General features: G+C 44.2%; 1 protein-coding gene across 1 annotated transcript in view; it reads left to right on the plus strand.

Annotated features, from left to right (window-relative positions):
- Nucleotides 1-15,892, plus strand: part of CEP152 (centrosomal protein 152) — an 804,909-nt gene that overhangs the window by 42,410 nt on the left and 746,607 nt on the right. The gene's annotated exons all lie outside the window — the stretch shown is intronic.

The following is a 15,892-nucleotide window of genomic DNA, read 5'->3' on the forward strand; positions in this document are numbered from 1 at the left end:
TTTCTCAAGATGCCAATAAGTTAAGGATAATCATGAAAAAACACTGGCACGTTCTGAAAACTGATAACATCATTGGTGTTGACGTGCCAGTAGCTCCATTGATCACCTTCAGGAAAACACGATCTCTAAGAGACAGTCTGGTACACAGCCATTTAGAGCCCATTGTTAGGAAACCAGGGTCATTACACAAAGCAAAGGGATTCTTCCCTTGTGGGAGATGTAAAGCGTGCACATTCAGTAAGAGAACCCTGTCTTATGAAGTTAAGGGCCTAAAGGAAGGAAGGAAAATCAATAAGTTAATGTCCTGCCACACAACATTTGCAGTTTACTGTTTAAAATGCACATGTGGTTTAAAGTACATCGGAAGTACGATCAACTCCGTCAAACTGATAATCTTGGAGCATATGCGCGCCATCGTGAATAAGGATTTTACTTATCCGGTCGCACGACATTTCTCCATAAAACACAAGAGTGACAGAAATCTGTTGCAGTACTTCTGTCTGGACTGTATACCGGAGAACCCTAGAGGAGGGGATAGAATGCAGAAATTACGAAGGTTGGAATCCCAATATATTGTGGATTTACAGACCAAGGTCCCCGGTTGCCTGAATAGTAGGGAAGAGTTGGCAGTGCACTTAAGTAGTTAGGGTGGCTGTAATTACTACTCTTGAGGTGTTCAGAGAATGAGGGCACATTGATGTTATCGCGGGACAGAGCAGTAAATAAGCTGAATATATTATATGTGGGGTCTTATTGGTTGGTTCAACTATAATGGCACCATATTGGGATGCAGGTGCAATATTTTCTCTTTAACTGATTTCTTTTGGGGATTGTTTGTTTTTATTTTATTGACAAAATGGTTAGCAGATCATCAGCTGGTCTGTAGGATTAAGGAATGTAATGGGTTTATACTGTTATTTATTGTGGCAGAACTGAAATGAACGTGAGTCGATTTGCGACTGGAACACTGACAATGAGGGCGTTTATGCAACCTTAATTGGTTGCCTGTGTCCATCCACAGCAAGATTAATCAAGTCATGATTGAATTAGTCTCAATATTACAATGATGAATTGAGGTGTTTTGAATCATTGATTTTTAAATGACATCTGTGGTAGTAATGTGACTAGTGTGATAATAATCACTTGGGAATACTTCCAACATGGCGCACGCCATTCATCAAGGCGTGTGTGGTCCCTCCTTTGTTTTCATTAATTCTTTGAATGAAAATAGCGCCGCGCAGCGCGTTATACTTTGACACCGAAGAAGGAGCTTATCCGAAACGCTTCTGTCTGTGGACTAAATAAACAACTCTTATGAAAATATTCCCGAGAGTGCTGCTTTCTTTCCTACGGATTAGGGGAGATTTTGATATATATATATATATAATTTCAGATCCAGAGTGTCGCTGGTGTTGCGAGTGCTCTAACAGGAGCTGCTTTCCACCTAAATTTGAGAACTAGCCAGAGTTCTCTCATTCTTTTTTGCATAATTTATGCGTTACTCTATGCCTGAAAGGGTTTTGTTTTGACTTATACTGGGTGCTCCTGTGTGTCTGGACAAAGCTATACCTCTCTAAAGAGCTCTAATTAGAGCGAAACACTGTGTGAGGGGTTGCTTCTACTCATTTCAGGTTAGCTTGAGTTGGTATTTTACCATTTCAAAGCTGTAATACTGTGCTGGGAGTGGTAAATGGCTTTTGTCATTTTACAGCTCGGCAAGGACAGCACTGTGTTAGTCCTATGCTTAAAGACTTTGTCCTTTTCTATCTCGGCGTGGATGGCACTGTGCTAATCCTATGCTTAAAGACTTTGATAGAAAAACAGACATTTGAGGTGAGCAGATCTAGAGTGTCGCTGGTGTTGAGAGTGCTCTAACAGGAGCTGCTTTCCACCTAAGTTTGAGAACTAGACAGAGTTACTATATATATATATATATATATATATATATAAGGACCTAGTTTCAATAGGAAATTCGCAACATTCTATTTTGAATAATTTTGGCGTCGGTCGACGAATCTTTGCGAAATTCTCCAAGAAGATGAGGCGCTCTGCTCCGATCCTGAAAGTTTCGGGGTGATTCGTTAAGTGGGGGGCCGAGAAAAAAGGAGGGTCCCAAAACTTGCTTTCCCCATGCAATTTTCCCTAGGGAGCTTTAGACGCGGCTACAGCCCAAACTGCTGAACGGAAGTACACCACATTTGGCAAAAAGATAGAGTTTGATTCGCAGATTACACTTTTTGTTAAATGGTGTAAATCTGTGCAGTAGTTTCTGAGAAAATCAAAAGTAAATTCATAGATCTATCTATGGACGAAGTAGTGTACGCGTATCGTCCGAGAATTAGGGGCGTACGGTTACAAGCACGAGCTGCATGCTAATTGTCTGTCAACTGTCTGTCAACACTCCAAACCAGGATGTGTTGTCAGCCATCTTGTGTCTCGGTAGAATCGAGGCACAAGAAAACTGAAAATCAAGTGCGCAAAAGACGCAATGGGGGCAGGGTAGAAACACCCTGACCCCCTAGGCCTGCTCAGGGGGTCCCACAAGGGCGTACGATACGCGTATCGCGTGAAACAAAAAAAAACCCGAAGCCCGCTTTAGTGCTAATTAGCCCCTGGGAGGCCAAGTCCCGGGGCAATGTCATTTATTATAATGGCCCGGGGACTACCACCCCCGGGGATTTAATGATACAAATGCAGCCAGCTCCCCCGCAACCCCAGGAACCGCCACCCCTGGAGCTTTTTAGGTCTCGCCTGTCGATGCGCATGCGCATCGAGCAAGGCGAGAGTATTGGGACTTATCCACTCTTTATCTACACTGCAAGGAATCGTGGCGATTCCTTGCAGTGCCCGTGACTTTTAAGCTCAATGCGCATGCGCATTGAGCTTAAAAGCGCGTGCACGTCCGTCTTTGTTTACCCGCTCCGCCCCCTCCCCTTCCCGCCGTCTCGCATTTCTCCTCCCCCCTCCCCTCTCTTCCCTCCGGCTTGTTTGTTTATTTGACCCGCTCCGCCCCCTCCCCTTCCCGCCGTGTCGCATTTCTCCTCCCCCCTCCCCTCTCTTCCCTCCGTCTTTCTCTTCTCACTCATTCCTTTTTCCAATCCCACCCTCTCTCTGTTTAGTTTGCTCTCCCTTGTATACTTTTACTCTCTGTCATTTTTTCTCTATTTCTCCCTCTCCCTTTTTGCCCCTTCCTGTAATTTCTTTCCGTCCCCCTCCCGCCGCCCGCCCATGTGCCTCTGCCTCCTACAACCCATCCCTCGCTTAACAATCTCAAACGCTCCGTCCTCGGCTGCCATCTCGCAGTTTGCTATTAATTAGCCCCTCTCAGTCTGGAAGACCAGCTCAGCCGGGGAATTATTATAATATGCATGAAATTAAAAATGATAAAAGAGCCGTCATTAACTCCCAATTCACCCCAGAGAGTGAGATATGGACAAAGCCGGAGATACGACACCGAATCTCTCTTCATCCTTTGCAGGCGCGAACAAGCCTATCACAGCGGCTGATAATGCATTCACCACGTAACAGTCACGGTTTAGTGGCTTACAAAAAGCTTCAATGGGATGTGCGTCTTCGCTTTCATTTACTAGCGCGCCCGGCTCCGGCCGCCATTCCGCACGTATCGATATCAGCTGCGATAATCACACGGCTCCTTTACACTGCGGTGCTAATCACGGGGTGACGAAGGGAGGGGGTGCAGCGCATCCCCCCACACCCGCAGCTCCCCCGCTTCTTGCAACTGGTCTTTCCCATGTAAGGAGTTCGGCTGGTCCTGCCAGCATGTATATATCAGGTAAGTGGCAACTGTGTGACAGTGAGAGTGTGTCGGCTGTGTGTCAGATAGGTGAGGGGCAGCCGGGCAGTGCTCACCTGTGTATTGAGCTCCGCATCTGCTTCGCTGGGGCTTCTGGGCCTTGGCATTCCGCATCCAGGGGTAATACTATAAAGTTATCTGCTGTTGGCGTCTGCTGTCTGGATGTGCAGGACCTCCATCATGAAGGACTTCCAGTTTTACCTCTCTCAATCCACTACTACATACACTAAATTATTGCAGGAACTTTGCACAAGCATCTTCACAAGATTGAGTTCAAAGCGTGAAGATGTCTATAGGCCACGCACTTAAAATCCATTTAAAAAAAGATTGTTTATCTAGGGAGCTGCTCATCATTATTCACACCATTCACTCTGACAAGCCCTTAAAAAGGCCAAACACACCCCTTACAGTTTAAAGTCTCGAGGCGACATAGCCTTCTCATGTACTTTCAGGAACACCAAAAGATTTTACTCAGGATATTAGCAGGAGTGTCTCCTCCCTTAGATGCCAACATAGAACAGTGGGGTGTGATACCTGGCGGAGGCAGGGTTACTGAAACCAGTCTGTGACGGGGAATGGACATATCAATTGGTTAACCTCACTAATGCATGCCCAGCATGCATGCAAGTGGTGAACGTTTGCGCCTGTGCCAAGGACAGCACATTGCTTGTTTTAAACCACAAGCCTTTCGGTTACGCCATGTATGTTCTTGTTATTTGTTAAGGAGACAAATATAAACCACCACTGAACTTAAGCACTCAAATCACGGCAGCTGTAATGTTACTATGCCACTTAAATACTTTATAACAAACTTCAAGGAGTGCAACCAAAATACGCAACCGGCATTGTAAGTTAATATACAAAATAAAAACAATTGGAAAAACACCCTCAACCCCTCACCCTCACTCACTCACCCTCAACCCCTCACCCTCAACCCCTCACTCACCCTCACTCATCCTCACTCAACCACCCTCAACCTCACTCACCCTCAACCCCTCACCCTCACTCACCCTCACCCACCCTCACCCACCCTCACCCACCCTCACCCACCCTCACCCACCCTCACCCTCACTCACCCTCAACCCCTCACCCTCAACCCCTCACCCTCAACCCCTCACCCTCACTCACCCTCACTCACCCTCACTCACTCACCCTCACTCACTCACCCTCACTCACTCACCCTCAACCCCTCACCCTCACTCACCCTCACTCACTCACCCTCAACACCTCACCCTCACTCACCCTCACTCACCCTCAACCCCTCACCCTCACTCACCCTCAACCCCTCACCCTCACTCACCCTCAATCCCTCACCCTCACTCACCCTCAATCCCTCACCCTCACTCACCCTCAATCCCTCACCCTCACTCACCCTCAATCCCTCACCCTCACTCACCCTCAACCCCTCACTCACCCTCACTCACCCTCACCCACCCTCACCCTCACTCACCCTCACCCACCCTCACTCACCCTCAACCCCTCACCCTCACTCTCACTCACCCTCACTCACCCTCACTCACCCTCAACCCCTCACTCTCACTCACCCTCAACCCCTCACCCTCACTCACCCTCAACCCCTCACCCTCACTCACCCTCAACGCCTCACCCTCACTCACCCTCAACCCCTCACCCTCACTCACCCTCAACCCCTCACCCTCACTCACCCTCAACCCCTCACTCACCCTCACCCACCCTCACCCTCACTCACCCTCACTCACCCTCACCCTCACCCTCACCCTCACCCTCACTCACCCTCACTCACCCTCAACCCCTCACCCTCACACAGTGCAATAGGTCTCGGAGCATTTGAGTTAGAGCTTTTAGAAATGTTTATGGCTTTTTTTTTTTAAAATTCTTTAGCATTGGCTACAGGAAACAAAAATGCTAAAGATTTACAAAAAAACCCATAAACAATTCTAAAAGCACTAACTCTAATGCTGCGAGACCTATTGCATTTCCAATGCTTGTTTTAAAATAATAATGGGGGGCCCGGAAGGGCCCCCCAGCCCCTGTGGCATCAACATTATTTATGCGGGGGGCTCATGGCCCCCTGCAACTCCTGGGACCGCTACACCCGGGGCTTCATTTAAAAAAAATAATAATGGGAGGCCCAGAGGGGCCACCCAGCCCCGGGGAACGCCACCACTCCGGGGCATTGGTTAATTATGTGCAAGGGGGCTCATGGCCCACCCTGCAGCAAATGTAAATGTGTGGGGGGGGGGCTGAAAGGCTTGCCCAAGCCCCGGGGTCGGACACCTCCCCGGGGCACTAAATGTTTAAATTAAGGGCAGGTTTTTTTAAGGTAAAATCAGGATACGCGTACGCAGCGCGGCGCTTAGCGCGACCTCTGGTGGGCAAGCGTTGGGTACGCGTACGCGTATCGCACCCCGTATGCTGCAGGATTTATAAGGCCTCCGGTACGCATATCTAAGCAAGAAAAATAAAAATATTTTTCAGATATCTATCAAGCTTATATGTTTAGATGTTGGGTGGCTCTAAAAAGAGCCCTTGTGTTTATTGGGCAATTTTGGTACCTACAAGTAAGTACAGATGCAGAATCTAAAGTTCATCTGTAAAATGTACACCATCTCTCCTGTAGATGCCATGCATATTGAAACGCAGATTGTTGTGGGAAATGGACCCCATTCTATAGTCTCGGCGAAAAGCAGAAACAGATTTATTCACAAGTCTACAGATTGAGAAAGCTAGGAAACAATATTGGTTGGACCAGTTCCATTTCTGCCTTTGGCACATATTAGAATAGACAAAGGCAGTTTGGGGGAAAAGTGCCATAAATTCTCCAAAGGTGTCCTTCATAAGCATTTCCAGACCTAGCCCAGTCAAAGTGCCAAGGTCATTCCCACCACAGTGAACAATTATGAGGTCATGGTGTTGGGAGATGTAAAAAGGATTTAACCAATGGCATCAATTGGTGACACTTTAACCCTCTCTGTCCAATCCATTTAATGTCTACATTTGGTAAACCTAGGTCTTTGTGAATTCCTTTTTGTTCTGCGTACCTTTTGGCTCCAGAAAATATAGTTGTGTCCCACAATCCACACTGTAAGCATGTTGAAGAGAGGTCTGAATGCACTCAGATGGTCTCTGTAAATAAGATGGCAGTTCGAAAAGTAAGATTTTTCTAAAATGGTGGATAAGATGCAGTTATAAAAAAAGAAAAGAAATGATTGGTTGTTTGAGAACATTCTACACTGAAAACTAGGGTGCATGTTTCCGTTTTTAAAAGCATTATTCTTATTGGTTAACAAAAACTGATAGAAAGGTACGTTACATAAGAAAAGCTGGTATGTTGAAAAGTCAAGCACACTTGCTGTTTTGAGTAGTAACATTGTGTGATGAACTTTTGACCTGTGTGCTCAGTTAAGTGTTTCATGAGGTGTTTCTATGGTAACAGGCGGAAGGCAGAATGCAGAATGGGGGTAGGGTTGAAAGTTATGTGAGTTGGAAAGGGTTCAAAAGTTCAACCAATAGAAATGTGTGTGGGCTTTCGAATTAATGTGGGAAAAAATTTGATTTGTTTATTAACATGTATATGTGTGTAGAATGAGAGGGAACGTTTGCCATTTTCTGGTTTTGCTAAGAACAGTGAAGTACAGAGATTCTGAATATCTGCTGTGTGACTGACATTCTTCTTAATTTACAAATCAATTTGAAAGGTGAGTTGTTAACTTGTAAGGAGATGTATGTGGTGCATTTTGTTTTTAATAAGAGTAATGTGTTTATCCTTCTAAAGTGCAAGGAGTAGTTTAGTTGTGTAGAATCACATTCTGAGTTTGTCTGCATTTGAATGACCATTGTGATAAAAGCATTTGGTAAGTTAACGTGTTTGGTGAGTCAGCTTTGTACAGTAAAGTGCAGTACTTATAAATGTAGAAAGTGTGCAGTCACTTTCTCAGTTCTACAGTAGTTAATAATGTTGCTTGTTTAGAATTAAGCTTGTGTTTCAAATCTACAATTTTCCAGTCAGTGTACATACACTACATCAAACTCTCTGTGGCAGATTTAAAGGCCTCCTGTGCCTCTTTGTGCTGCCATTGTGTCACTTTTTTGATGTAATGTTTGCGCCAATAATGCAGCAGATTGGTTATGTATTTGCAAAATGAGTCAGGATTGTATAGTAAAATGCAGCAGTAATATATATATAGAATGAATATGTGACGTTTTTCCGGATACAAATACCCTGCATACCATCACTCCGCAAAAATGATTCCGCAAATACTATCACTCCGCAAATTAACACAAAGCAAACTTTTGCAACGAATATGCCTTTACCACGCATGCCTTTACAATGCAAAGGCATGCATGTTAAAGGTATACTCATTGCAAAAGTTTTAAAGGTAACTGAGTACCCTGCAAAAAACACTAACCTACACTACACACACACTACCCTACACTACACCAACACCAAAACAATACCCACCCTACACTACCTTACACTACACTAACAAAACTCTAAACCCCAAAACACTACCTACACTACACCAACACTACCCTAAACCACTACCCTACACTACCATAAACCCTAAAAAACTACCCTATACTACAAAAAGACTACCCTATGCTATACCCACACCACAACACTACCCGAACCCCTAAAACACTACTCTACACTACACATACGCTACACTAACACAACCCTAAACCCTAAAACACTACCCTACACTACACATACACTACACAAACATGACCCTAAAACCTAAAACACTACCCCCTGCATGTCCCTACACTCCCGCTGCTAAAACTGAACTTCACGCAGCCCAAAAAAGATACTACGCAGCGATAAAAACAGCTAAAGGGGAATTCTACGCTTCTAGAATTCAAAAAGCCCAAAACAACAGTAGAGAAATCTTCTCCATAGTTAAAAGCTTTACTGGCCCGGTAGCAGAGAAGACAGCAATTCCACCCTCCACAGACTGGTGCGAACAACTCTCTACTTTCTTCATCGAGAAAATCCAAAAAATTCAAGACAGTCTGAGTATCCCTGACCATCCCCTTACCCCTCAATCGGACCTAGCCTTAATTTGCCAACCTCTTTCTCCTTCACTTCCCCTGCTATCAAGGGTTAAAGCAGAACTGACCAAATTCACTCAGGTTGAAAGTACAGATGTAATGGCCATATTAAAAACTCTGAAGTCTGGGTCACCTATAGATCTCTGCCCTGCAAGGGTCCTGAATGGAATAGCTGAAGTAATCACCCCCATGGTCACCGCACTGGTTAATGAATCCCTAACCTCAGGAACTGTGCCCACCAAGTGGAAACAAGCCAAACTTCTCCCTTTAATAAAAAAACCTACCGCAGATCCTTCGATCACCTCTAACTACAGGCCCATATCACTCCTACCAGCCCTTGCCAAAGTCTGCGAAAAGGCGGCATTCCGGCAACTAGAGAGATTCGTGGAATCCTCTGAAGCTCTCCATCCTGCCCAATCAGGGTTCCGCACCTCTTTCAGTACGGAAACTGCATTGGTGGAAGTGGCTGAGGCCATCAGGGAATGCCTTGACGGAGGCGGCTGAGCGGCCCTTATTCTTTTGGACGTCTCTGCCGCATTCGACACGGTGCCCCACCTCCAGCTCTTAGCCAGACTGGAGGACATAGGCATCTCTGGCACGGTCTTAGATTGGATTAGGTCTTTCCTATCTGACCGTACCCAACAGATTTGGCTTCCCCCATATCACTCCTCTAACAGAAGGGTAGAAACTGGCGTACCACAGGGGTCGACCTTAAGTCCCCTTTTATTTAATATTTACTTAACTCCTCTTGTTCGGCTAGCAGAGAGCTGGAGTGCCAAGAAAATGGCTTACACCGACGACACCCAGCTTCTCTTCACCTGGAAAAAGGAGAACTTGTGCACTTCTGGAGTACGCCAATGCCTTTCCTCTGTATTTGCCTGGCTAGCCAAATCATGCCTCAAATGCAACGAGGATAAAACAGAAATCCTGCTCTACGGCCAATTCCCCATTGACTTTAAGGAGTCCATCTGGCCCTGTGAATCAACATGCCCAATGGGAGAGAGCGGGACTGCCAAGAACCTGGGAATTTGGTTCGGAGCCGACTTATGTTTCCGCGACCAGATCTCACGTTTGGCAGGGACGTGTTTTGGAACTCTGACCACTCTTCGCAAATTCTTTCCCCTCCTTCCACAAACGGCGAAAGAAACGGTTGCCAGGGCTCTGGTACTCTCCCGCCTGGACTACTCAAACGCCCTTTATTTAGGGGCTCCTGACTATATGCTCAGAAAGTTACAGGTTGTCCAGAATGCCACGGTGAGACTCATTTTTAACATCCCCAGGAGACTCAGCGTTCGCAAACAGCTGAAGGATCTTCACTGGCTTCCTGTGGCACAGCGAGTGCGCTTTAAAACTTTGGTCATCGTCTACAAAGCCCTCAATGGACCGTGCCCTTCCTATCTAGCCAAAAGGTTCACACTCTACCTCCCAACCCGTCAGCTGCGATCCACCCCCAAAAAGCAGGTGGTCGTCCCCAGATTTAGAAGAGTCCGCCTGGGCGGACAATCCCTTACGGTAAAGGGAGCTCAAATGTGGAACGCCCTGCCAGACGCTCTTAGACCCGCTCCCAATCTGACCAATTTTAAAAAACTGCTTAAAACTCACCTCTTTCAAGTTCATGAATAGCATACTCCTTTTTTCACTCTGTTTCAGTTTCTCCCCCGCGCCAGGACAGTCTTGACTATTGGAGCGCGTTACAAAACCACATATAACATAACACTAACACTTCCCTAAAACACTACCCCCAGCATGACCCTACACTACACAAACACTACAACACTACCCTAAACCCTAAAACAATACCCCCAGCATGACCCTACACTACACAACCACCACAACTCTACACTACACTAACACTACACTACCCAATCACTACCCCAGCACGACCCCCCACCCCTAAAAAATTAACCCAAACCCCTTTACCTCTCTCGTCATTGTGGTTCCACACTCCTCCTGGTTTCATCTTCTTGAAGTCTATTATTTTTTCACAACGCATGTGCATTTACCATACATTTGTTGCAAAGGCATGCGTGGTAAATGCACATGCGTTGTGAATAAATGCGGAGTGATGGTATGCGAGGTCAATGACCTCTCAGAGTAATGGTATGCGGACTGATAGTCCGGAAAAAAAGATTCGGAGTAACCGTGCCGTACCATATAGAATGTGTTTAGTCACCTTATTCTTTCTAGACTAGTAAATGTTTTTTGCTAAAATGCAAGGTCTAATATTTTTTGTCTATAATCATACAATCATATAATGTCTGTGTGCATTTAGGAATTATTCAGAGAGAAGCATTTTTGTACGTTTTTTGTTTGCAGACACAAGTGCTTAAAAGCTATCCTTTTTTCAAGTTGTGATAGAATTAGAAACCAGTTATTTCTTTTGTATTTGCAAAATGGCTCATGGTTGTACAGTAAAATGCAGTATTTATATTTCTGGAATGTGTGCAGTCATATTAGCCTTTCAAGAGTAATTAATAGTGTTGCTTGTCTAGAATCAGACTTGTGTTTCAAATCTACAATTTACCAGTCAGTATACATACACTGCTGCATACACTCTGGGGCAGATTTACAAGCCTCTTGTGCCTCTTTGTTGTTCTATTGTGTCACTTTTTTGATGTAATGTTGGCGCCAATAATGCAGTAGATTGCTTATGTATTTGTAAAATGAGTCAGGATTGTATAGTAAAATGCAGCAGTAATATATATAGAATGTGTTTAGTCACCTTACCGTTTCTAGACTGTTTTTTGTCAAAATGCAAGGTCTAATATTTTTTGTCTAGAATCATACTGTGCGTCTGTGTGCATTTAGGAATTATTCTGAGAATCATTTTTGTATGTTTTGTGTTTGCAGACACATAAGTGCTTAAAAACCTATCCTTTTTCAAGTTTTGATTGAATTAGAAACCAGTTATTGCTTTTGTATGTGCAAAAGGACTTATGGTTGTACAGTAAAATGCAGTATTTATATTTCTGGAATGTGTGCAGTCATATTAGCCTTTCAAGAGTAATTAATAGTATTGCTTGTGTAGAATCAGACTGTGTTTCAAATCTACAATTTACCAGTCAGTATACATACACTGCTGCATACACTCTGGGGCAGATTTACAAGCCCCTTGTGCCTCTTTGTTGTTCTATTGTGTCAATTTTTGATGTAAAAAAAACTCAAGCACTTATAAATTCAGTCAGGTACTATCCTTGCAGAACTGTAACCATTCAGTCAGTATCCAAGTACTAAACCAGTAAAGTAGGCCTTGGGACGTGAACTGCTTTAAACCCCTATACACTGTGCATTCAGTCTTCTGTCCACCTGCACACTTGTCTTGCATATCTTCAGTTCCCCAGTCTGTATCCTTACACTTCTACCAAACACTCTGTCACTGCTGTTGCACTATTGTAGTGACCCATTCAGCAGTTTGTGCTAATCCATTTACTGCACTAAAACTCAAGCACTTATATATTCACTTAGACCAGTGGTTCCCAAACTTTTTTGACCCGTGGCTCCCTTAACCTAATTGGCAGTTGGCCGTGGCTCCCCACCATTTTTTTACGGGCGCACCGGGGTACCGCGGCGCACTCTTTGGGAACCACAGCAGTAGACCTTTGTACTCTCTACCATTCCTATGTGACTCTTGGAGCTTATCCATTTGTATCTCTTCCTTGAGTGACTTTACAACCTGTACATTTGCAAATTTTTATATTTGTCTCTTCCCTGTGTGACTTTACTAGTTGTACATTTGCAATTTATTTATTTATGTTTTTATCTCTTCCCTGTGTGACTTTATAACTTGTACATTTGCAATGTTTTTCTGCTTGTATCCTTTAAGTAACGCTTGTAATCCTAAATCCTTATGTATCGCAACTGGTTCTTATGTAAAGCGCTCTGACACCTTCCGGTAATGTTTGCGCTATATAAAATCGCATTAAATAAAAATAAAACCAAAGGGTGTACGTTCTGATATGTATTTTAATGTAGTGATTTTTCTGCTTGGTTTTAATTGCAATTACGTTTCGCTGTCTCATGAAGCACACTTAAACCCTAGGAACTATGTGATATTTGCAAAGCGATACTCGTTTGCGTCTTGTCCCGTTTTGTAAAATTGCACACACAAAAACTCAATGGTCATGTCTTACGAATTCATGTAACTTTTAATTTCAGAGACAAACACATGTGCCCAAGGAAAGCCTATCTGTTCGCGCAGAGTCAGATGTGCAATCTTGGGAACGCACGCGTTCAATTAATCGTGCTTCGGAAGTCGAGGAGACAAAGTCTGCACATTTTATGGGATACAGCATTTTATCTATCTTTTCCTTTAGGCAGTCGCAGTTTTAGCCATTTCGCCCGCTGCTACAGTTTTATTTATTTTATTTGAAAAATTTTATATAGCGCTGGCTAGATCCGGAGGTATCAGAGCGCTTTACATGAAGACGAACATTGTTTCAGAGCATAGTTACAAGTTACATGAGTTACTGGAGGGAAGTTACATGTGTTAAATGTTATTCCACCTCCAAATACCAACAAGGGGCGACGGGGACAATGTCTGATGCTTTCTCACATGCATTGGTTTTTCAAGTTAAGAATAAAAATCGTTACTAGGCCAGAAATAAGAAAGATATTAAATGACTCCTAATTCCTGCAAAACTACGATATTAACGCACACAGAGAAGTGTAGTTTTGCTGCCTCAGTGATCCCAGGCAATGCGATATCCAAAACCATTTTATAGGTAACTGGTACACAAGAAGTCTCATACATAGGTGACAGCGTTTTGTGGTAAACACTGATTATTTTAAATGTGCATGCATGTTTAAGAGCACAAGCACAATGCGCCACAACTGTTTTCAATACAAATTGCTTTTAGACTGCATTCTGTCAAACATTTTACAAAATTTAAGCAAAGTTGCATTATCATAACGCTAAATAAAGAGGCTTCTAAACCCTTCCATGTAAAGCTTGCTTTATTACTCGGGTGCACTGTCAAGATGTCCACAGCACTTTCAGTAACCTCACCCAGCTCTAAATTGAGCCATTTAAATGCAGAGGTCGAGGGCTGGGATCACGTTCAGCACAAAAGGAGCCACATCCTGGGCGGCGCCCCTGGCTTCTCATCACGGCGCACCGGGGTGCCGCGGCGCACACTTTGGGAACCCCGGACTTAGACACTGTCCTTACAGTACTCTGATCATTCAGTCTGTACCCAAGTACTCGTACAGCGAAATAGGCCTTAGGGCATGAACTGCTTCAAACCCCTATGCACTATGCATGTAGTCTTGTATCTAACTGCACACTTGTCTTTTATACCTTCAATTCCATTGTCTGTATCCTTACACTTCCACCAAGCACTCTGTCACTGCTGTTGCACTGTTGTAGTGACCCTTCCAGCAGTATGTACTAATCCATTCACTTCGCCAGAACTGAAGCAGTTATAAATTCAGTCAGGCACTCTCCTTGCAGAACTGTAATCATTCAGTCAGTACCCAAGTACTCATGCAGCAAAGTAGGCCTTAGGACATGGACTTCTTCAAACCTCTATATACTATGCATGCAATCTTGTACCTACGTACACACTTGTCATTTATACCTTCAATTCTCCAGTCTGTATACTTACACTTTCACCAAGCACTCTGTCACTATTGTTGTAGTGATCCATTCAGCAGTATGTACTAATCCATTTACTGTGCTAAAACTGAAGCACTTATAAATTCAGTCAGGCACTCTCCTTGGACAACTGCGATCATTCAGTCTTATACAAGTAGTAATGCAGCAAAGTAGGCCTTAGGACATGGACTGCTTCAAACCCCTATACACTATTCATGCATTCTTCTATCCACCTGCACACTTGTCTTTCATATCTTCAATTCCCCAATCTGTATCCTTACACTTCCACCAAGCACTCTGTCACTGCTGTTGCACTGTTATAGTGACCCATTCAGCAGTTTGTTGTAATCCATTCACTGCGCTAAAGCTCAAGCACTTATAAATTCAGTTAGGCACTGTCCTTACAGAACTGCAATCATGCAGTCAGTACCCAAGTACTGATGCAGCAAAGTAGGCCCTAGGACATGGACTGCTTCAAACCTCTATGCACTAGGTATGCAGTATTCTATCCACCTGCACACTTGTCTTTCACGCTAATTCCCCAGTCTGTATCCTTCTACTTTCACCAAGCACTCTGTCCCTATTGTTGTAGTGACACATTCATCAGTATGTACGAATCCATTCACTGCATTAAAACACAAACACTTATGAATTCACCCAGGCAGTTTCACCAGAAGTGCAGAGGAAAGCATAGATTTGGAACATATTTATGTACATATGTTACATTTCTGTGCTTTAGAAGTACTCTACAAGTAAACACCTTATAGAGTTATACTGTAGCACCTCCTTATAGTTCTGCACTTTCATATTCACCATACACTACCAATGTATTCTTTCATTCAAGTATGCACTACGCATTCATTCAAAAAAACTTTTATACACTATTATTCTAATATAGCTCTCTTTTTTGACACATCAAAGTCACTTTTGGGTCTCTGACCCCCTAACATCAGACACTTATGGATCTTGAACTCAACCTCTGTCAGAAGGACTGCTGTGCTGCCTAAAGGATTCCTTTTTGGACTGCAGAATTGGAAGGCCTGCTTTTCGATTGTGTTACCCTGCTGCTTTTTGACTTGGCCGAAGGAGAACTGGAGTCTGCCTTCCCTACTGGTGATCTCCAAGCGCTTGTTGGCTCCTGTTGCTTGAGACTCAGGGAAATCAAAATCTCTACTCCTTCTCCTGTGCCTGGCTCACTGTTAGTGGCCCAGATACTTGCAACGCGGATTTCAACGTATCTCCTATCTGCATGTAGCAGAACCGGTGTATCGACCTGGTTGCAGGAGTAAAATAAACACATCATATCGGAACCAGAGCTTTGCCTCCCAGGATTGCGCATGGGACAGTGTATCGCTGCCACTGCAGCTTGGTGAGATCAACGCATCCTCTCGACTGCTTGGCAGAATCCGGCACATCGCTCAACGCCTCTCATCTTGGTCACCTTCTTCGGAACT

This window comes from Lissotriton vulgaris, chromosome 2_1 (assembly GCF_964263255.1).
Source record: "Lissotriton vulgaris chromosome 2_1, aLisVul1.2, whole genome shotgun sequence".
Lineage (NCBI taxonomy): Eukaryota > Metazoa > Chordata > Amphibia > Caudata > Salamandridae > Lissotriton > Lissotriton vulgaris.